We start from the raw sequence: 21666 nt of genomic DNA, 5'->3' as shown, positions 1-21666 counted from the left end.
GAGATAGCAAATGGGTTCTCTTCCTCTCAGGTAGCACTAGTGGTAAAGAACCCACCTGCCAATGCAGGAGACATGAGAGACCCGGGTTCTATCCCTGGGTCAGGAAGATCCCTTGGAGGAGGGCATGACAACCCACTCCAGTAGTCTTGCCTGGAGAATCCCATAGATAGAGGAGCCCAGTGGGCTATAGTACATAGGATTGTAGAGTTGGACATGGCTGAAGTGACTTAGCATGCCTGCATACCTCTCAGAGTGAACATCCTGTTGAGGAGATAACATCTACTGGTGCCCAGCCCTGTTAACTGGCCCCTAGAAGCTATGCAGCATCTTCACTCCAGCCTTTTCTTTAGATCCCCTTCCTTATTCACTGTCGCCTGCATGTTGCATCAAAATTCCATTGCCTTAAAGTCCTTCAGCTAGAACTCCTGGGCGTCTGGGAGAAGTGGGCAGGCTTTAGGCCCATAGGCTAGCAAGCAGCTATGACAAAATACCATAGCCTGGGTGGCTTAAACAGCAAATATTTGTTTCTTACAGTTCTAGAAGTTGGGAAGTCCAAGGTGAAGGGGCTCCAGATTCAGTAAATGGTAAAAGCCTGACTTTATGTCCTCACATGCCAGAGAGAGATCTGCTTGCTTGTCTTTTCTTTTAGGGATCCCATTCATGAAGCTCCACCCTCATGACCTGATGACCTCCCAAAGGCCCCACCTCCAAATACTCTCATATTGGGGGTTAGGCTTCAACTTGTGAGTTTTGAGGACACAAAGAGTCCATAGCAGGGAGGAAAAGTGGAGAGCAAACTAAAGATACTGAAACCAATGAGCAAATCTCTCTTTCTCTTTGCTCTCTTCTGCCAAAGGCACTGGGGAGAAACCCAATTTTTTAATGACTTCTTTTTTTGGTTCAGGATTTATTACAAATATGCTTCCTTTGTTTCTCCTATAATCATGTCATTGAGTGGGCCCGGAGAGAAATGTCAACAACGCAGCCCCTAAGGAGCCCTGGTGGTGGGGAGAGTGGAGGGCTGGCAGGCTCAGCAGAGGATACATTCATTAGACGATGGGAGGGTTGGGGTGAGCTGTCCCAGCCCTGAGTCTGGCAGAGTTCACAACCAAGTGGTAGAGAGCAGAGTGCTCTTGTGGCTCAGGGAAGTTTCCCCTCAGCCATTGGGCTGGTTTTCCCTGCTCCTTTGTCAAACCTGGGCTCTTCAGTTTTGACATTTTTTTTCCCCTTTTGGATTTTTTGTCGTATTACAAGTAAGTATAGTGAATTTAATGCCTTGGGAAACACTGTTGCATTTGAGGCATGGAGTTGTAGGGGTCCATGGGACCTGTGGTAGGAACCCAATACCTGGACTCTTAGAGGCAAGGCTTGAGGCTTTGTGGTATGTGCAGTGGGATGGGTTGGGATAGTGATGCCCACAGGTCAGCCATGCAGGAATGGGACTGGGTTTCTTGACTCCCAAGCTGGGTGGCAGTCCACATAACTCCAAGTTCTCGTCTGACAAAGATACAACGTCCATGGTGCCCTTGAGAAGCACACAGCACAGCTGTCGACTCTTCTTTATACTCCTCTCTCTCTGTCTTCCTCATTTTTAAGTACTTGGACTAAAGTGCCAATTTCCTTAAGAGCTAGGACTGGATCCAAGGAATGCACTCTGGGCGAGGGGGGTGGGGAAGGGGAGCGGATTTCATCAGGAATTCTGCTGTGGAGACAGACACAGGGGAGTCAGATGGTCACTGCAAGGCTGGAAGGAGGACTCTGCTCCTAAGGGCCTGGGTGGGGACCTTTTAGGAGTGGGTGGGGAAATGGAGGGAGACCTTGCTGCTATGGATAGAGGGTCCCTTTATTTACTTATCCCCTTTCCTTACCCCCTCCCCACTCCCTGGGTTGCTCCTTCTAGTGCCTGTGTTAGGCTTACAAGGATGAATAATGATGGGATTTTGGAGTAAGACTTAGGTACCCGAACCTCACCATCCTCTCATTTGTGCCTGTTAGTTTCCCCATGAAGAGATTGGAACTCCTTGGGGACAAACACTGGAAGGAAAAAAAAATCCTCCTCTAGTAATATTTGGGCAAGTACCTGATACCCCCTTCCTCCATATACTGTACCCCCATCCCTGGCAATAGCTATAGAAGGGCTTTCTGTGTTGGGGTACAAGGCTGAGGCCTGGAAGCTTAAGCAAGCTTCCTATTGCCTCCACCCAAAGTCAGGTTAGATCTGTCAATAGTACGTTTGTGTGTCTATCCAGTGGCAGACACGGTGATGCTGGAGCAGAGTGCATGAGATGCACTGAGGCTTGGTCTAGCACGTAGGCAGTGCCGGAGAACCTGTCTGTCATCAACACTGTCCTTGAGCAGACGTGGTGGCCCTGCCCACAGGAAATCATGGCCCAGGGAATGTCTCACCCCCAGTGTCACAAGCTGGGAGCTGACCTTGAATCCTTTCTATTTCAATCTGGTACTAAATCATCACCACCCAACTAGTTACCAAGTCCCATTGATTCTACTTCTAAAATATCGTTCGGATCCATCGCTTCTCCTAATCCCGTGAGCCACCTTCCTAGTCCAGGTCACTGTCACCTCACTTCCAGTACAGCAACTGCATCTTTCTACATCCCCCCACATCCCCTCCACCCCACCCATCATCCATGCATCCGTGTCCACATTGAGCCCAGGAAATTTCCATTGGTTAATTCCCCTACTGAAACTCTTCAATGTCACCATATTACCTTTGGGTGGGGGGGAAATAAAGTTCAAAATGTTTTTGATTGGTGACTTTTCTGGTAGTCCAGTGGCTAAGACTCCATGCTCCTAATGCAGGGGCCCCGGTTTGATCCCTGGTCACAGAACTAGATCCCATATGCCACAACGAAGCCCCAGCACAGCCAAGTAAATAAATATTAAGAAATATATGTTTCTGATCATTCTCAGAACTCCTGTTAACATTTATGTTCTCATCTTTTGCCTCATCTATTCCAGACATAGTGAACTGCCTTCTTTTTCTCCAAACGAACAGTGTTCTTGTCTTTTTTCATGCTGTTTCCTTTGTTAAGGAACTTTTTCCGTACCCCTACCCTTTTCAACTCCTACATGATCTTCACTCAGCTCTCACTTTCTCCAGGAAGCCCTCCTTCCTGTTGTCTGAGTGGGTGGTCCTCTCACGTTTTTGTAGCCACCTATCCCTTTCTGAATATGTTTTGTCACTGCTTATTTACTTGAAATCTTCCCTGGCTATTGAGAGCATCCTCTGCCATCAACAGGCACCTCTTGTCTTCTGCTCAGCTAAAGACTTGGGTCTCTCTCCCATTCCATACCATGTGGATTCACTTCATCTCTTTATGAGTTTGCCTAAAGCAAAAGAAAAGGGACACTGGACATCATAATGGATGATGTCCACAATAGCAATTATTTCTTTTAACATGGAGACATTCCACACATTATTGGTTGTTTTATTGGCTCTCAACAAAGCCAGGGGTGAAATGAGATGTCAACTCTTCTAGAGTCTTCAAGCAATGAATCTAGCAGGGGTGGGGGTCAAGAGTGTTAGGGACTGCTTTTTTTTAAAGAAAACTATATCTGAAAACTCTGGAATGGAATACCATTTTACCTCCTTTCTTCTTTGTTATGGTGGGAACCTTGGGAAAATCCTGGCTAATGGTTTTCTCTCTCTGGAGCACTGATAGTTCAGCCAGGCTTTCAATAGGAGCCATTTATCAGATTATTCACAGTGGAGCCAGTTGGGAGAGTCTGAAATGTTGTGTTGTTGATTAGGCGAGAATCTGCACATTGTAGATAGAAAGATGCTTCTCTTAGGCAATCAACACTCCCCGAGCACCTGTCCCATGTTAGCCTGTCCTGGGTGCTGGGATACAAAGTGATTCAGTTCTATCCCTGCCCTTGAAAGTCTTACCAGCCCCTAAATTCCATAGGTATGGCACAAAGAAAATAGCAAAACTTGAGACAAAGGAGAGAGCACAGAGACACATGCAATAAACAGAAATGGGCAAGAATGGTGGTTCCCATGTACTCAGACAAACTGAATGACAGGATGTAATTGCCTTGAATAAAGTTCCCCTGGCAGGGGCGATGCCGTAGCATAATGTCAACTTAAAAAGTACACACAACCTAAAAGTTGAGTTATATTTTATTCGGCAGAAATTCTTAGGACTTCAAGTCTGGGAGACAGCATCTCAAGTAACTCTGAGAGAACCACTCTGAAGAGGTGAAAAGAGGATCTGTGTTATACAGAAGTTTTGCAACAAAGGGCAGGTAGCCTGAACATCAAAAGATTATTGTTAATTAAAGAAAACCAGATAACCCAAGTCAAAGGATTTAGCGCTTTTCTATGTATGGGAAGATGCAAGAGTCTGGGCTCACTGAAATCATTCCTTTGATATATACCTCAGCTATTTGGGGCCTGTATCCTGTATTTTTCATATCCTGAGCTTCTCAGGGCTCACTGTAGGGAGTGGCTATAGTCTCATGGTTGCTGGAGGACAGGTATTCTTCTCCTTCTTGAGTTCCCTTAGGGCTCACATTCAGTTCAGTTCAGTTCAGTTGCTCAATCGTGTCTGACTCTTTGCGACCCCATGAATCACAGCACGCCAGGCCTCCCTGTCCATCACTAACTTCTGGGGTTCACTCAAACTCATGTCCATTGAGTCGGTGATGCCATCCAGCCATCTCATCCTCTGTTGTCCCCTTCTCCTCCTGCCCCCAATCCCTCCCAGCATCAGAGTCTTTTCCAATGAGTCCACTCTTTGCACGAGGTGGCCAAAGTATTGGAGTTTCAGCTTTAGCATCAGTCCTTCCAATGAACACCCAGGACTGATCTCTTTTAGAATGGACTGGTTGGATCTCCTTGTAGTCCAAGGGACTCTCAAGAGTCTTCTCCAACACCACAGTTCAAAAGCATCAATTCTTTGGCGCTCAGCTTTCTTCACAGTCCAACTCACATCCATACATGACCACTGGAAAAATCATAGCCTTGACTAGTTGGACCTTTGTTGGCAAAGTAATGTCTCTACTTTTATAATATGCTATCTAGGTTGGTCATAACTTTCCTTCCAAGGAGTAAGTGTCTTTTAATTTCATGGCTGCCATCACCATCTGCAGTGATTTTGGAGCCCCCAAAAATAAAGTCTGACACTGTTTCCCCATCTATTTCCCATGAAGTGATGGGACTGGATGCCATGATCTTAGTTTTCTGAATGTTGAGCTTTAAGCCAACTTTTTCACTCTCCTCTTTCACTTTCATCAAGAGGCTTTTAGTTCCTCTTCACTTTCTGCCATAAGGGTGGTGTCATCTGCATATCTGAGGTTATTGGTATTTCTCCCGGCAATCTTAATTCCAGCTTGTGCTGAGCTGTAATCGCTGATAACTGTGACATCCTTGTTTACTGACATGGCAGGAAATATTTTCTCAGTGGGGAAGCTTGAGGATTCCCCCATAATCTCCATCAGCACCCCGATTCTTTGTACAGTCACCTCTTCCTTTTTAAATATTTTTATTTATTTATTTGGCTGTGCCAGGTCTTAGCTGGGGCACATGGGATCTTTAGTTGCAGCATGTGAAATCTTAGTTGCAGCATATGGGATCTAGTTCCAGGGATTAAACCTAGACCAGGGATTGAACCCAGGCTCCCTGCTTTGGGAGTGCAGAGTCTTAGCCACTTGACCACCAGAGAAGTCCCCAGTCACCTCTTCCTTAATGTGAAATAAAGTGTTAAATAAACACATTCTCAAGTCCCCCAATCCCCAGTTTGTCTACCAAGCACAATGTAAGCCATTCTGTAGCAAGCACTTCCTCCCCCCCTTTCTTTGCTAATTTACAAGTTGCCAACTGTTGGATCTTAGTTAGAAACTGAAGGACACTGGGCTTGTCAGAGGCCTGGGCACAGACAGACTCAGATGCCTGGGTTCCTGCCAACACACAGGCACTTGTGTGCATGCACACACAATCCCATACACCCTGTGGCACTGTATTGCTGTCTAGTCCCCTTACATCAGTGGATAGGAATGTCTGCAAACCCTCCAGGGACTGCACAGGCCCACGGGTAAGACCCTTCCTCCTCCTAAATGCTTGGCAGGCTTTTGCAAAACTGATTTAACAAGGGCCTCATCCAAGACAGTGGGACAATGGGGATCTCAACATTCTTTCTGGCGGCCTCTTTTGCATGGTAAGTGACCTTGGATTGTAAGTGCCCTGTTACTGAGCGAAGAGTTTATGTGCTAAGAAGACAGGAAACTATGTGGGTGCGGAGTGATGGATGGGGTGTTTGTGGGTGAGGAGTACAGAGGGGTTGCTGTGAGGGGATGAGTGCTGAGCTTGAGGCCGTTTGCAGGGATACTGGGATGTGTTTGAATAAACCAGTGGAGACGGAAATCCCAAGTTTGTGTTGTTGATAAATTTGCCTCAGAAACAAGGAAATGATAATATTAATCATCACAGCTCTCATTTTTGCTAGCTGGGGTTTTGAGGGGGCAAAATTAATATCTCTTCTTTCCCTTTGGGTTCAGAGCCAAGGCAAAGGCATGAGGTGGATGGGGCTGAACCGTCACCATTATGACTGGAGCACTTTTGAGTGACCGCCCACATGGGCTTGTTGACTCCCCAAACCCAGACTGGACTTCGGAGGAACCAACCTGCGAGCACACTGGGGTCTGCAAACAGCACATTCTGTTAGGGTGAAGAGGACGCAGAAGAGAGACCAACTAATCTTTGCTAGTCTTTGACACACCAGCACCACCCACTTAAGGAACAGACAGAAGGCTCTCGTTTGCCCACCAACTAACTCATGGTCTCCCCAGGGAATAATGAGAGGTGGAACAAGAGGCCAGGTGTGGTCAGGGGAACCCCTCTCACCACAGTGAACACACAGAGTGGGGAAAACATGTCTCCTCTGAATGCTCCCCCGTTTTTGTCATAGTCAACCTGAGGCAGGAGGCAGGTGGGCCCCCCAGAGTAAAACAGTTGGAAATTTATTCTCTATTGATCAAAACTCCAAGACAAGAATAGCAGGACAATTAAGGGATGAGGCTGGACCCTGCACAGACCCACAAAGTCAAGAGACCTCCTCAACCACACAGGTGCAGAAAAGGCACCTTGGAGGCCAAAGGGGAGTCATGTCAAGGGATGTTCTACTCAGACGCCTTTTCGGTAGGATCCGTCTTGGCTAAGAGATGCGTGTGCACACACGGGAGGATCCGGAGATATATTAAATATGGCCTGTGAACCAGGCAAATCAGAATGATTGGCCAAAGGAGACTCGGAAGAAACATCCCATAAAAGTAATTCAAACTGCCATGAGGGCTCAACCTAGCAACTCAGGGACTCTCCTTCTGAGCCTGCCCGTGTGTCTCTCCAGATGTACTGTATTGTACTCTTTTTCCTCCTAATAAATACTTAAATTGCTTCACTACTTTCTGTCTTTGTGGAAATTCTTTTCTGCAAGGGCCAGGCCCCTTGTCACTGACCACTGGTCTAGTAGCTAGGATCTGGTGCTCTCACTGCCACGACCCAGCCCAGTCTCTGATTGGGAACCCAGGCCCTGCTCCAAGCTGCTGCAGGCTGAGACTACTCGAGACATAGCCATAGTCAGGGTAGGGTGCTGCTGTCTCCTCATGGGAGCTGAATCCTTTCAACTCCCGCTTCAGGGGGCTGCTCTTCCCATATGGTCTCTGCTCCTCTGGTGTTCTGATTAGGTTGCTGGGGGCAGGGTCAACTTGACTCTCAGAAATTTCTGAGTTGAAGCAACTCATGTGAATTAAATCACTAAAAAATACTCCCTTTCTTACTTCTTGTCCCAAATTCCATCTAGTACAGCTTCAAATACAGCTCCAAAGAGGTTCTTGTCCAGTGGAGAAGCAAGACTGATGAAGGAATCTGTCAGGATGGAGCCTTGACACAGAGCCTCTGAGGTGGGAGAGAGAGTTGGTACTGTGAGGGGCTTATTGAAGGGGCAGTGACTGCTTCTGGAGAGGAGCTGCTGTCTTGGATTTGAGGGGTGTGAACTCCATGCAAGGCAGAAATGTGGCTATGCATGACAGCAAAGCCCCTCTTTCTTTCTCTCCTTTTCCCTCTCCCCTCTTTTTTCTCCTTCCCTACCCCTCAACCTCTCTCTTCCTTACCCTTCCTGAATTAATAACCCCACTAGGACATCCTGAGACAAACAGCCAAGTCAGAAATCACTTCGCCTCTCTGACAGCCCATCCCATCCCAACAAACTCATATCTCATGGGCAGCTACTCCTGTGTGTCACCAGGGCCACCAAGAGACTTCCTATCTATTCCACTGCCAGAGACATTAGTTGTTAGCCTTTTTGGCAAAGGAGCTTGACAATCACCTTGGGAAGGAAAACGGTGTGGGGGGCTAGTGGAAAGAATGTGACTTTTGGAGCCAGGCAGACCCTGGGCTCTCCTCCAGCTCTACCACTTAATACTTGGGTAACCCTGGGCGAATCACTTAACCTCCTTGACTTTTGGTTTCCTCATTTGTAAAATAAACAGTGCAAAGAGGATAATAGTCATCTTACAGAATTATTTGGAAAAGGTAAGCAAGTTGATGCGTGGAAGCATGCCTGCAAGACACATGGTAGATAGATTTTGACATTTGGGGAAGATTGCATTGTAGGCTAATTGCAGAGTTTTATGGGTCTCTTCCTCTTGAATACCCTGAAATAACACAAATCAGGCAGCATTTGCTGTACAGAAGGAAGTTCTTAAATAGTCTTCATTAGGATTTCTAATAAGTTAACCTTTCTTTTTGCTCCAAGTCAGTGCCTGTTTTATTCTTGGTGGTAGCTTCTCACTAAGGTCATTTTGTAAAACACTCTCTCACAGGATCTTTTCAGTAATTCACTTACTACACTGGCCCTGGTCTGTAATGCATTTCTGTTGTATTGAGGTTGCCTTTTTGTGGCCGTGAGGTTTATAATGTGTACAGAAATACAGAGAATTCAGGAACCTGGCCAGCCCATGTACCTGGCCAGCCCATGTGACTTTTGTTGTGGACCTGCTCTGTAGATGGCTCAAAGTCCCTTTGTCCTTCCATTTTTGAGTTGGATAGAGCTCAAGCTGGGCCAGTCTATCCATAAATCCTTCTTTGAGGCCAAGTGTGTTAGAGAGAACATCTCAGTATTTCCTGTCGATGTTTCCCTTAGGGTATCATTCAAGGTTATGGGGTGTAAGCCACAGATTTGGACATAAAATGCATGTATTGAGGAGATATTGAGTAGCTTCCAAAATTGGTGGAAAACCAGAGAACCAAGTGTATTCCAGGGAAGTTATTGAAGCAAGAACACTGGAGTGGTTTGCCTTTCCCTTTTCCAGGAGGAGAAGGGGGCTAAAGAGGATGAGATGGTTGGATGGCATCACCGATTCAATGGACAGGAGTTTGAGCAAACTTCAAGAGACAGTGAAGGACAGGGAAACCTGGCGTGCTGCAGTCCATGGGGTTGGAAAGAGTCGGACATTATTTAGCGACTGGACAACAACAACAGGGGGTTAGGCCACAGCTGAAGCCTCTTGTTAGCACCCTGCCACTATGTCACCACTGCTGCTACTCCTGGACCCTGAGGTTTCTGGCACTGAACCTCAATGTAGCCGGATAAAAATCCTCAGCTATCTCCATGTCATTGGATTGCTTGCTCAGTATTCACAGGCCTGAATTGGAACAACCCAATGACTGATCCCAGGTTCTGTGCCTGGTTCCAGAGAGGGCAGAGGGGCTTCTTTGGCTTTCCTTGTGGGATCGCATAGTAGCGGGGTTTCTCTAAAAGTAGGAAGGTGGTTTAAAGATGAATGTCTGGTATGCTTGAAAACTAGATAGCTTTAACTTACTGTCACAGCTTTTGGTTCAAAAGACAAAGAACCTAAGTGAAACGCTCTGCCCATCCTTAAAACTTGAGTGTAACTGAAAAAGCACTGACTTAGATTCAACTTCTCTGATCCTCTCAGTTTCTTCTTTTATGGAATGGGAATTAAAATAACTATCCTGCATACCTATCTCAAGGTTGTTGTGAGAATCAACAACATAGCAGACTATTAAATACTATATCAAAGGAGCATATATCTGACTATTTTTCCCTGTTAGCTGATAAACCACTTACAAACAACCTCTACAGTATGGGCTATTTGTTGTCTGGAGTGTGGTGATATGCCCAGGGGCATAAGAGATCTCATTCTACAATTAAAGTGTCCAAAGCTCAAAAACAGGAAATATGGAGCAAGTTCCCTGAGGCTATACACTAATAAGGGGCAGAGACAGGATTTACACCCAGATCTGTCTGACTGTGGGCTTCCCAAGTTGCTCAGTGGTAAAGAATCCACCTGCCAATGCAGGAGACATGGGTTCAATCCCTAGGTCGGGAAGATCCCTTGGAGAAGGAAATGGTAACCCACTCTTGTATTCTTGCCTGGTGAGCTATAGTCCACGGGGTCGCAAAGAAACGGACACGTCTGCACACACGTGCATGCATGCATGCCTGCCTGTCTGTCTTTAAATTCTACCTTCTTTCTAAGAGGCCTGGTTTTAATTTCCAAAACTGGATGAATTAACTAAAAGCTCAGGAAGGAGATTCTCGTCTAAGAAAGAAGTGGGAGGAACCATAGATGGAGGGGAAATGGAAGCCCAGTCCTTGAGTTCTTAGAATGATGCTTATTCCATAAGAGCACATGGAGATATCAAAACTGAAAAGCCCTGATGAAAATCACAATCAATCTACCCAAGAAGCCCATGAACTATTGCACTAAATGGCTTTCATTTTGTAGATGAGGAAACAAGCTGAAAGAAGTTAGATAATTTGCCCAGAGATACTCAGCTTAGTTGGAAACAGAACTCAATATTGGTTTGTTTAAACAAGAAGTTGATTTCATAAAAGATATTGACTGGCCCTAAAGAAGCAGGCATGGAACAACATTCAACATTCAGCAGCTTTTCCTGCTAATGTCACAGTTGGGTTGCTCATGCCAGAACTTCTCCTATTGTTGCCTCTGGGAGCTGGATGTATCTGGCACTATTCTTTAAGCAGATTCTCCCTGGTGCCAATTTCCTTGCAACATACAATTTACAGAGGCTTCTGATAGTCTGAGCCCAGGTTAATGCCTGCAACTTAGCTGCAAGGGAGTTCAAAAAAGTAAGTTATAGAGACAAGAAATTTCTTATTCCCATCAAGATGAGTTATCTCCCAGACATAGGAAGTGTTTCAAGATGCTGGGGGTGCAGAGGCACTGCTCATTCTTAGCTAAACTCCTAGTTCCTAGGATAGGACTCAGCACATAGTAGGTGTTGTGGACTGAAAGTTTCTGTCCTCAACAGAAACAATGCCTCCGGTTGAAGCCTTAATTCCCAAATGTGCTGGCATTTTGAAAGGACCAGGGAGGTAAATAGGTTTAGATGAAATCATAATGGGATCAGTGCTTATCTAAAAGGAAGAGATTTTTGGACTCCAAAAGCACTGCAGATGGTGACTGCAGCAATGAAATTAAAAGACGCTTGCTCCTTGGAAGAAAAGCTATGACCAACCTAGACAGAATATTAAAAAGCAGAGACATTACTTTGCTAACAAAGGTCCATCTAGTCAAAGCTATGGTTTTTCCAGTAGTCATGTATAGATGTGAGAGCTGGACTATAAAGAAAGCTGAGCGCCAAAGAATTGATACTTTTGAACTGTGGTGTTGAAGAAGACTCTTGAGAGTCCCTTGGACAGCAAGGAGATCTAACTATTCCATCCTAAAGGAAATCAGTTCTGAATATTCATTGGAAGGACTGATGCTGAAGCTGAAACTCCAATACTTTGGCCACCTGATGCGAAGAACAGACTCATTGGAAAAGACCCTGATGCTGGGAAAGATTGAAGGTGGGAGGAGAAGGGGACAACAGAGGATGAGATGGTTGGATGGCATCACTGACTCGATGGACATGAGTTTGAGTAAGCTCTGGGAGTTGGTGATGGACAGGGAAGCCTGGCATGCTGCAGTCCATGGGCATGCAAAGAGTTGGACATAGCTGAGTGACTGAACTGAAGAGGAAGAGATCCAGGGCTCTTGCTCTTTCCCTAACATGTAAGGATATAGCAAGACATCAACCATTTGCAGACCAAGAAGGGGGCTCTCACCAGGAGCTGAATCAACTGGCACCTTGATCTTGGACTTTCAAACTTCCATGACTATGAGAAAGAAAAGTCTGTTGTTTTAGCCACTCAGTCTATTTTGGCCATCTGATACAAAGAGCTGACTCATTGGAAAAGATCCTGATGCTGGGAAAGATTGAAGGCAAAAGGAGAAGGGGCAGCAGATGATGAGATGGTTAGATAGCATCACCAACCCAATGGACATGAATTTGAGAGATAGTGAAGGACGAAGCCTGGTGTACTACAGTCCACAGGCTTGTAAAGAGTTGGACACAACTTATTGACTGAACAACAACAAGCTATTTTGTAATAGCAGCCTGGGCAGACTAAGAAAATAGGTGTGTCATAAGTATTTAATAACTGATTGACCAAATAATTCTGTCTGTGACTTTAAAGTCCATGCCCTCAGCCCTTACACTCTCTCTATAGATGGTCCTTGACAAGATTTAGTGGAAAATATGCAATTGCACATTGGTGAAATTATATAACTTTTCTGTCCTGTATAAACCATCTTTCTGTATGCATATTATTCACTCATTCAACAAAATGTGCAGTTGTGGTTTACGACTACGAATTCTGAGAAGGAAGGACCATAACCATCTTATTCACCATTGTATCACCCATTTTTCATAGAGTGCTGCGGAATAAGGAATTGTAACATAGATGAGTAGATTGATGAATGAATGACTAAGAGGCAGAGCTGTCCAGACATGGAAAGAATGGATCTGGTAGGTAGGGAGAGATGGTGTTAAGGATGGCTTCCAGGGTTTTTGGCTTGGACACATGGTTGGATGGTTCCTGCTACTTCCTGAGATAAGGAGCATGGGAGGATGAACACGCTCTGGAAGGAAGATCAGGAGTTTTGTTTGGGGCTTGCTGAGCTTGTGCATCTGTGAGACATGAAAGTGGGGATGTTGAGTGGGCTGCTGGATATATGGGTCTGGAACTTAGAAGCAATGTCTGGAATGAAGATATAAATTTGGGAGTTGTCAGCATGTAGCTAGTAACTGAAGTTACAAGCATAGACATGAAAACATATGATAGGACAATATATAAAACTATATATGACTCTATAAATATTTAAGTAGAAGGTTATATACATGTGCAACTGTGCAGACAATGGAATGAAGTTATTGGTAGTATTCAGGAATGAAGAAGATGTAATATCAGCCTGAGAAGTTAATTACTAATCAATGTTCAGTGGATGCCAAATGGCAGAAACCATACATTGGAGGTCGATATAGTTTAATTTCAAGTTGGTCTGTCTGCAAGGACAATATAAACAGATCAGTGGTGTGCCCATGTCTCCTGGCCCCTCCTGCAAAGTTACTGGAATGTTAGATATTTTGGGTAGATGTTAGCCATGGCATAGGCACTTCCTTTGTGTCAAGCCTAAGAACATTCTGGAGAAGGAGCACAAAATCAAGGCATGGAAAAGTCAGGCTGAGAAGGTCTGGGGCTTGCAGAAGAACTCTGCAGGGACTGAGTCTTAGGAACAGGAGGCTGTGACAGAAGAGAACACCCCATACACCTCCTCTCTGTTCTGTGAAAGGTATTTTCAAGGACAAGGCAATCAAGAGATTAACATCGACCTTTCCCAGGCTCCCAGCCTGGGAATAGGCAGAGGGCACCTGGGTTATAAGTTCTTACACTCTATAGTTCAGCAATTACAGGCCAGCCATCCATCACTGAGATTAAGAGGAAGAGGTTTGGATTCAGCATTCAACAACCCCCACCCACCCAATTAACGTGCTGGGTAACCTCTGGCAAGTTCCTTATTCTCTCTGAACCTTCTTGAACCTCAGTTTCCTTTCCCTGCTAAAAGGACAATGATGGTACAGTTGACCTTTGAGCAACTAAGAGGTTAGAGGTGCAATAGAAAACCCGGGTGTAACTTTAGAGTAAGCCCTTCATATGCCATCCACAACTCAACCAACTGTGGATCATGTAGTACTGAAATATTTATCTAGTGGGGAAAAAAAATCCACTTATAAGTGGACCTGCACAATTCAAATCCCTGTTGTTCTCTGGTCAACTGGATAAGACACAAGGTGTTTGGACATAGTGGATATCTAAACAAATTTTCATTGATGACAAATTTGAAACTCCACTCTGCCACCCTGTTAGAGGGGTGGCCACTGGTGGGTTAAATAGAGAGGTGATGAAATTTGATTTACCATTAAGAAAAGATACCCTTAATGCCATATGAGGAATAAGAGTGGATACTGGGGGACTAGATAAGTGGCTATTGTACTAGTGCCAGCATGGAGTGATGGTGGTTTGGATCAGGGTGGTAGTGAAGCAGGGTGATAGGTTTCCAGATTGCTATAAAGATTTGTATTTAGTAGAAGCTTTATAAATGATATACTTAAGGGTTATTACTTTCATTCTTAACACTAGTCAATTACAAAAACATATTTGGAGCTATGGCAAAGCATGTACCTTTTAGTTATTTATTGTTTATGTGTGTGTGTTTAGTTACTCAGTCATGCCCAACTCTTTGCAACCCCATGGACTGTAGCTCACCAGGCTCCTCTGTCCATGAGATTTTCCAGGTAAGAATACTGGAGCGGGTTGCCATTTCTTCCTCCAGGGGATCTTCCTGACCCAGGGATCGAATCCATGTCTTCTACGTCTCCTTCATTGGAAGGCGGGTTCTTTACCATTATGTAGTTAATATTCACTCCTATGTGGTATTTACTATGTACCTGGCGTTGCACTAAGCACTTCATATACATTAGTGTATTTATTAGTCCTAACACTTCTATGGGCTTCCCTGGTGGCTCAGATGGTAAAGAATCCTTCTGCAATGTGGGACACCTGGCTTTGATCCCTGGGTTAGGAAGATCCTCTGGAGGAAGGCATGGCAACCCACTCCAGTATTCTTGCCTGGAGAGTCCCTATAGACAGAGGAGCCTGGTGGGCTACAGTCCATGGAGTCACAAAGAGTTGGACACACCTGAGCGACTAAGCACAGCACAACACTTCTATTATCCCCATTTTACAGAAGAAGGAACTGAGGCTCAGAAATGCTACACAGCTAGTAAGTTGTAAAGCCAACTGGATTAACACCCCCACCCCATGTAGTCTGGACTAGTATTAGATTTGGAATAAAAGAAAGAAGATGATTCTTAGAATTAGTTTGGGACAACTCTTGCTTTTATGTCTCCGGCAGTAACTGACTTGAAATATCTTGCCTGGGGATTGAATACAGCTCCTTCACAGAATTCAACTGTCTCCCTGCTACACTCCAGGGCCATTTAGGACACATCCTTTTTGATGATGGTTATATGAACACTTGAACTAGTGGGCATTTGGGTTGAAAGTCTCTTGGAAAACTTCTTGTAGTTCTCTAGGGTATATGCTTTCACCGCCAATCAAAAAAAAAAATAATGAACAAAATTAAAAGACTTAAAAAAATTGCCTGACTGTTCAACTGCCAAGAGCCCAATTAGTCAGTGCAGACCTTACAATAATACCAAATCAGGGAGGAAGTCTGATAAGAAAACACCACCTAAGAAGATTTTTAATTGGCAGCGAAAAAGAGCTTGAGAACAATAGCTCGACATTGCCAATTCCCTTCACATTACTCACTAAATCAATGTCTTTTCCCATATGGAATACTCTACCCTCCTCTTGACCCACCCGTTTATATAATTACCTTTTGGCACTTGGCTGAAATGTTAGCTCCTGCAAAATACCTTTCCCACTCAGGCTCAGTTTGTTAGGATTTGATGGATTGAATCATTAATTCTTCACTCACTCAGTGCAGGCCTTTTGAGTACTAGATACTCAGCTGGTCACTGAGAACCCAGTGCACCATTCCTGGCCTCTCATTTCAGCACCTCCTGTGATGATGGAAACAGCCTGTGTTTGTGTTCTCCAACATGGTAGCCACTAGCTATGTGGCGCTACTGAGTGCTTGAGAAGTGCTAAGTGCAACTAAAGAAACGAATTCTAAAATGCTATTTCAATTGGATTAGTTTCAATGTAAACAGCCTCATGTGACAGCACAAGTCTAAACTGAATGATGGATCATGAAGAAAGGGTTGTAGCCAAGTCTTTGGGGGCTGTGATGGACATCTGTAAGAGGTGGAGGGAGACAGCCAAGGCTGATCAGCTCTCTGGACCAGAGTCAGGGTTGTTCAGGGGGACAATGATGTACAGCTTTTGGGTCAGTTGTCTGGGTTCAAGTTCAGGTGTTTTCACCTGTTATCTCCATGAGTTGTTGTTATTTAGTCACTAAGTCATGTTCGACTCTTTTCGACTCCATGGATGTAGCCTGCCAGGCTCCTCTGTCCATGGGCTTCTCCAGGCAAGAATACTAGAATAGGTTGCCATCCCTTCCTCCAGGGGATCTTCCTGACCCAGGGATCGAACCCGAGTCTCCTGCATTGTAGGTGGATTCTTTACCACTGAGCCACCAGGGAAGCCCAACTCCATAATTACAGGCAAGTTACTAAAATTTTGTTTAACAGATGAGGAATCTGAGGCTGAACTAGGGCAGAGGTAGGTGGGAGCTGGAGAACAGGCAGATTCAAGGTCTGGCCAGTCTCTCGAGCAGTCCTCTCCTTAGCAAGCATGACAAGGCTCGTGCACCATCGCTTTGCAGGACCATTCTCATTGGAAATCACATTCCAGTTATGTTTCTTGCCTGTGTCATTTCCTGTTACTCACTTGCTCACTCCAAAATAAAATCATTTTTTTCCATCCGATTACAAAACATTTTTGTTCATTACCCAAAAAAGTACAGAATCATGGAAAATTATAAAGAAGAATCACAAATCCCCTCACCCAGATTTTTAGGAATTGGATGGATCTGCAAATATTCCTAAAGAGTCACAAACTTACTTTAGTGGGATGTACTGTACATTATGCTCTGTAATTGCTGTTTCACCCAATAATTTACTGTGAACATTTTAATATGTTAATGTAGAACTTCATAAACACATTAATGACTACACACTACTCCACCAAACCATTGTGATGGACACAGAGTGTTTTTAATTTCTTTCCATTCTAAAACATGGGTATGATCATACGTCTTTATGTGCTTTGTGATTATTTTTATAGGATAAAAATGAACTATAGGATAAAGATAAAATGAATTAAAATTTTGATACATAATGGGGATTACATTGATTCTGTACAACAGTTTGGGTAGTATGCACATTTTAAATGTTAAATCTTCTAATCCACAAACACACGTATTTCCATTCATTTGTGCCTTTAATTTCTTTCAACATTTTTAGTTGTCAATGTACATGAGTTTTACCTCTTTAGTCAAGTTTATTCCTAAGTATTTTACTCTTTTTAATGATATTGTAAATGAAATTGTCCTCAATTTCTTTTTTTGGATAGTTTTTAATTAGTGTAAAGAAGTGAAACTGATTTTTATATGTTGATTTTGTATTCTGCAACTTTATTGAATTTATTAGTAAATTTTGCCTCTAGATAGAGAGCTGATATTAGCTGGGTGGGGAATGGAGGGAGCTTTTCTGGGATGGCAGGGAGAATGGGTCATGTAAGTATATGTTCTCTTCAAAATTTATCAGTCTGTACTCTTGAGATTTATGTTTCACTGTGTATATATTTTAACTAAAAATCAATATACTTGTATACATACAAAATAGAAATACTAGTATAATAATAAACCTGATGCTTCTATTAGCTTGAAATATTATTAAAACATGGCAAATTTTGTCTCATCTATTCTCTTCCTTACCTTTTGGATTGTTCTGAAGCAAATATTTCAGTATATATTTCTGAAGATAAGAGTCAGAATTTTCCTTGGTTACTGTCTGTTTATTTTTTCTGTCTGTCTCTGTGACCAAATCCACCATCAGAACCACTACCATCTCTTGCATCTTATTGCACTCTTGCTTTCAAATTCATTCTTCATATAAGAACCTAAGGAATCTTCAGAAACCCAAGGAGACTATGTCAACCCCTCCAAGCCCCTCTTTAAAATTCCCCAATGATTTCCTAATGTTCTAAAGGTAAATACAAACATCTTTAAACAGCTGTATTAGTGTCTGTCACAACACAACCAATTACAACAATCAAACACACACACTCAAGGACTTTGAGAGACCCATTTGTTGTCTCATAGTTTCTATGGGTCAGAATTCTGAGTGTAGCAGGCCAAGTTCTCCGCTCAGTCTCACAAGGCTGAAATCTAGGTGTTGACTGAGGCTGTGTTCTCACCTGGGGCTCAGGATCGTCTTAGACTGAATCAGGTGGTTGGCGGATTTCATTTGCTTGTTTCCACAGGACAGAGGTTCCCATTTTCTTGCTGGCTGTTGCCCAGGGGTTCCTCTCAGCTCCTAGAGGCTGCCCTCAGGACACAGTCACAAGCCCCCACCACAGGCAGCTCATAAAGATGGCCAGTTCTTTTTTTCCAGGTCAGCAGAGGAGTGTCTGCTGCTGCTGCTGCTGATCTTGATTAGATCAGGCCTTCCCATGATAATTATCTTTTAACTGTTTTGCTGCTGCTGCTAAGTCACGTCAGTCGTGTCTGACTCTGTGCGACCCCATAGACGGCAGCCCACCAGGCTCCCCCGTCCCTGGGATTCTCCAGGCAAGAACACTGGAGTGGGTTGCCATTTCTTTCTCCAATGTGTGAAAATGAAAAGTGAAAGTGAAGTCGCTCAGTCGTGTCCGACTTTTAGCGACCCCATAGACTGCAGCCCACCAGGCTCCCCCGTCCATGGGATTTTCCAGGCAAGAGTACTGGAGTAGGATGCCATTGCCTACTCCAATCCTTTAATTTTACTCAAAGGCAATTTATTGGGAACCTTAGTTATATCTGGAGAAGGCAATGGCACCCCACTCCAGTACTCTTGCCTGGAAAATCCCATGGATGGAGGAGCCTGGTAGGCTCCAGTCCATGGGGTAGCTAAGAGTCGGACACGACTGAGTGACTTCCCTTTCACTTTTCACTTTCACGCATTGGAGAAGGAAATGGCAATCCATTCCAGTGTTCTTGCTTGGAGAATCCCAGGGAGGGGGGAGCCTGGTGGGCTTCCGTCTATGGGGTTGCACAGAGTCGAACATGACTGAAGTGACTTAGCTGTAGTTACATCTACAAAACTCTTTTGCTCTTTAATGTAGCATAACTTTAGGAGTAACATTCCATCATATTCATAGGTCCTGCCTACCTAGACTCAAAAGAGAGGGATTACAGGACACTGGGGGCATCCCCTGTGGATAAGTGGTAACGAATCTTCTTGCAATGTGCAGTGCAGGAGGTGCAGTAGATGCAGATTTGATCCCTCCTCCAAGATCCCCTGGAGGAGGCATGGCAACCCACTCCAGTATTCTTGTCTGGAGAATCCCATGGACAGAGGAGCCTGGTGGGCTACCGTCCATGGGGTCTCAAAGAGTTGGACACAACTGAGCACATCAAGAACAAGAGGGCCTTGAAGTGTTACAAACCATCTTAGAATTTTACCCACCACACAACCCCTTCATACTATGTCTTGGAGGGTGTCTCTGCCTCCCACTCTGGTCTCATCTTGCCCCACTCTCTGCCTATCTTTCTCTGTTCTAGCCCCTCACCCCCTGGCAGTTTTCAGAATCCTAAAAGTCCCCCTGCTCTCTATGGCCTCAGGGCCTTTGCATATGCTTTTTCTCTGTCTCTTCTTCCCCACCACTCCCTCAACTAGTCAAAGCCTATCATTCCTTCAGGTCTCAGATCTAAAAGAACTTCCCTACAGGACTAATGTCACTGGGCCTGAAATGTGTTCTTAGTATACTGAATTCCTTTTCACAGAGCTCAGCTTGTGGTAGGCTTTCATACCTGTGATTATTCAATCAATGTCTCTCTCTTGCCCCCCACCCCCACTGTACTGTAAGCACCTCGAGGGAAGGGACTGTGTATTTTTTTGCTCACTAGTTTATCTCTAGCATCTAACACTTCACCTGACACTCAGTTAAGCTCAAGAAATGTGCTTATTATATGAAACCAGCCTCAATTTACTCAGCTGTCGTATGAGGGGGTTGGTTTAGCTCGCCAGTCATTCTCTAGTATTCTGCAATTCCAAGGTCTGGTCCAACCATCTCAACTTACAGTCAGAAAAGTAGCTTCAAATATGAAGTGATTTCCCACATTCGGTGGAGCAGAGGAACTGTAGTCTCCACCCATTGTACACAATGGCTCTCGGGCACTCGGGCAGTCAATTAAACATCCATGGCTTCCTTTTCTTCTCCAAACTGCAGGACGCCTGAGCGAGATTCCCTATTTACACACTGATTGGCCCCTCTACCATGATGACTGTCCATGTGTGGACACAGCCTTTGGGTGGTTTCTGTTGGTCAACTCGATGTGACCTACTCGGTGAAAAAAAGACTGTCCCTCCTCCTTGTTGGCAGCCCACTGGGGGATGCCTGGGGCAGAAGGGTGGGGAGGGCTGGCTCGTCGCTGTCTGCATTGGGCATGCACTGGCCTCCTTGCCAGACAGCTGTTTATGGCTCCCTGGCCTGTGATGGACACTGAGCGGCAGACCACCCGGACAGAGGCCTGTTTCCTATTTGCTTGTCGCCGTGCAGCCTGTCCACCTCGGCTGCCTGAGGATCACCAGATGCCTGGAGGGAGTCTGGAGACAGAAGCGTTTGTCCCCTGGATTATTTCCCTTGGCTCTGGATTACTGATAGAACTCGGAGAGTGAAAAAGTTGGCTTAAAGCTCAACATTCAGAAAACTAAGATGATGGCATCCAGTCCCATCACTTCATGGCAGATACATGGGGAAATGGAAACAGTGAGAGACTTTATTTTTGGGGGTTCCAAAATCACTGCAGACGGTGACTGCAGCCATGAAATTATTATACCTGTGGTGGATTCATGTTGATATATGGCAAAAGCAATACAATACTGTAAAGTTAAAAAATAAAATAAAATTAAAAAAAAAAAAGATTGGGTCATTTATTTTTCTGGAATTGAGCTGTAGGAGTTGCTTGTATATTTTTGAGATTAGTTGTTTGTCTGTTGCTTCATTTTCTATTATTTTCTCCCATTCTGAAGGCTGTCTTTTCACCTTGCTTATAGTTTCCTTTGTTGTGCAGAAGCTTTTAAGTTTAATTAGGTCCCATTTGTTTATTTTTGCTTTTATTTCCAATATTCTAGGAGGTGGGTCATAGAGGATCCTGCTGTGATTGATGTATGTTGGAGAGTGTTTTGCCTATGTTCTCCTCTAGGAGTTTTATAGTTTCTGGTCTTACGTTTAGATCTTTAATCCATTTTGAATTTATTTTTGTGTATGGTGTTAGAAAGTGCTCTAGTTTCATTCTTTTACAAGTGGTTGACCAGTTTTCCCAGCACCACTTGTTAAAGAAATTGTCTACTCTTATATTTCTGTTATTATTGAGTTTTGAAGATAATAAAATAAAGATCTCAATTCCACAAGAGTGGAATCAACACATCAAAAAAAAAAAAAAAGAAAGAAATCTTCCTACCATAAAGCTTTCGATCTGTAAAATAAAATAAAAAAAATTAAAAAAGACACTTACTCCTTGGAAGAAAAGTTATGACCAACC

At 44.2% G+C, this 21666-nt stretch overlaps 1 long non-coding RNA gene across 1 annotated transcript in view; it reads left to right on the top strand.

Moving 5' to 3' along the window:
- The window catches only part of LOC113893657, a 31826-nt gene extending 24413 nt beyond the window's left edge, over positions 1-7413 (top strand). The window contains exon 3 of the long non-coding RNA XR_003511328.1: positions 6520-7413. This is a non-coding gene — a long non-coding RNA (uncharacterized LOC113893657). The remainder of the gene's footprint in view (positions 1-6519) is intronic.
- Positions 7414-21666: the final 14253 nt, after the last annotated feature.

The sequence above is a fragment of the Bos indicus x Bos taurus genome, chromosome 5, assembly GCF_003369695.1.
Source record: "Bos indicus x Bos taurus breed Angus x Brahman F1 hybrid chromosome 5, Bos_hybrid_MaternalHap_v2.0, whole genome shotgun sequence".
In the NCBI taxonomy this organism is placed as follows: Eukaryota; Metazoa; Chordata; class Mammalia; order Artiodactyla; family Bovidae; genus Bos; species Bos indicus x Bos taurus.
This window is presented reverse-complemented; position numbering and strand designations above follow the sequence as displayed.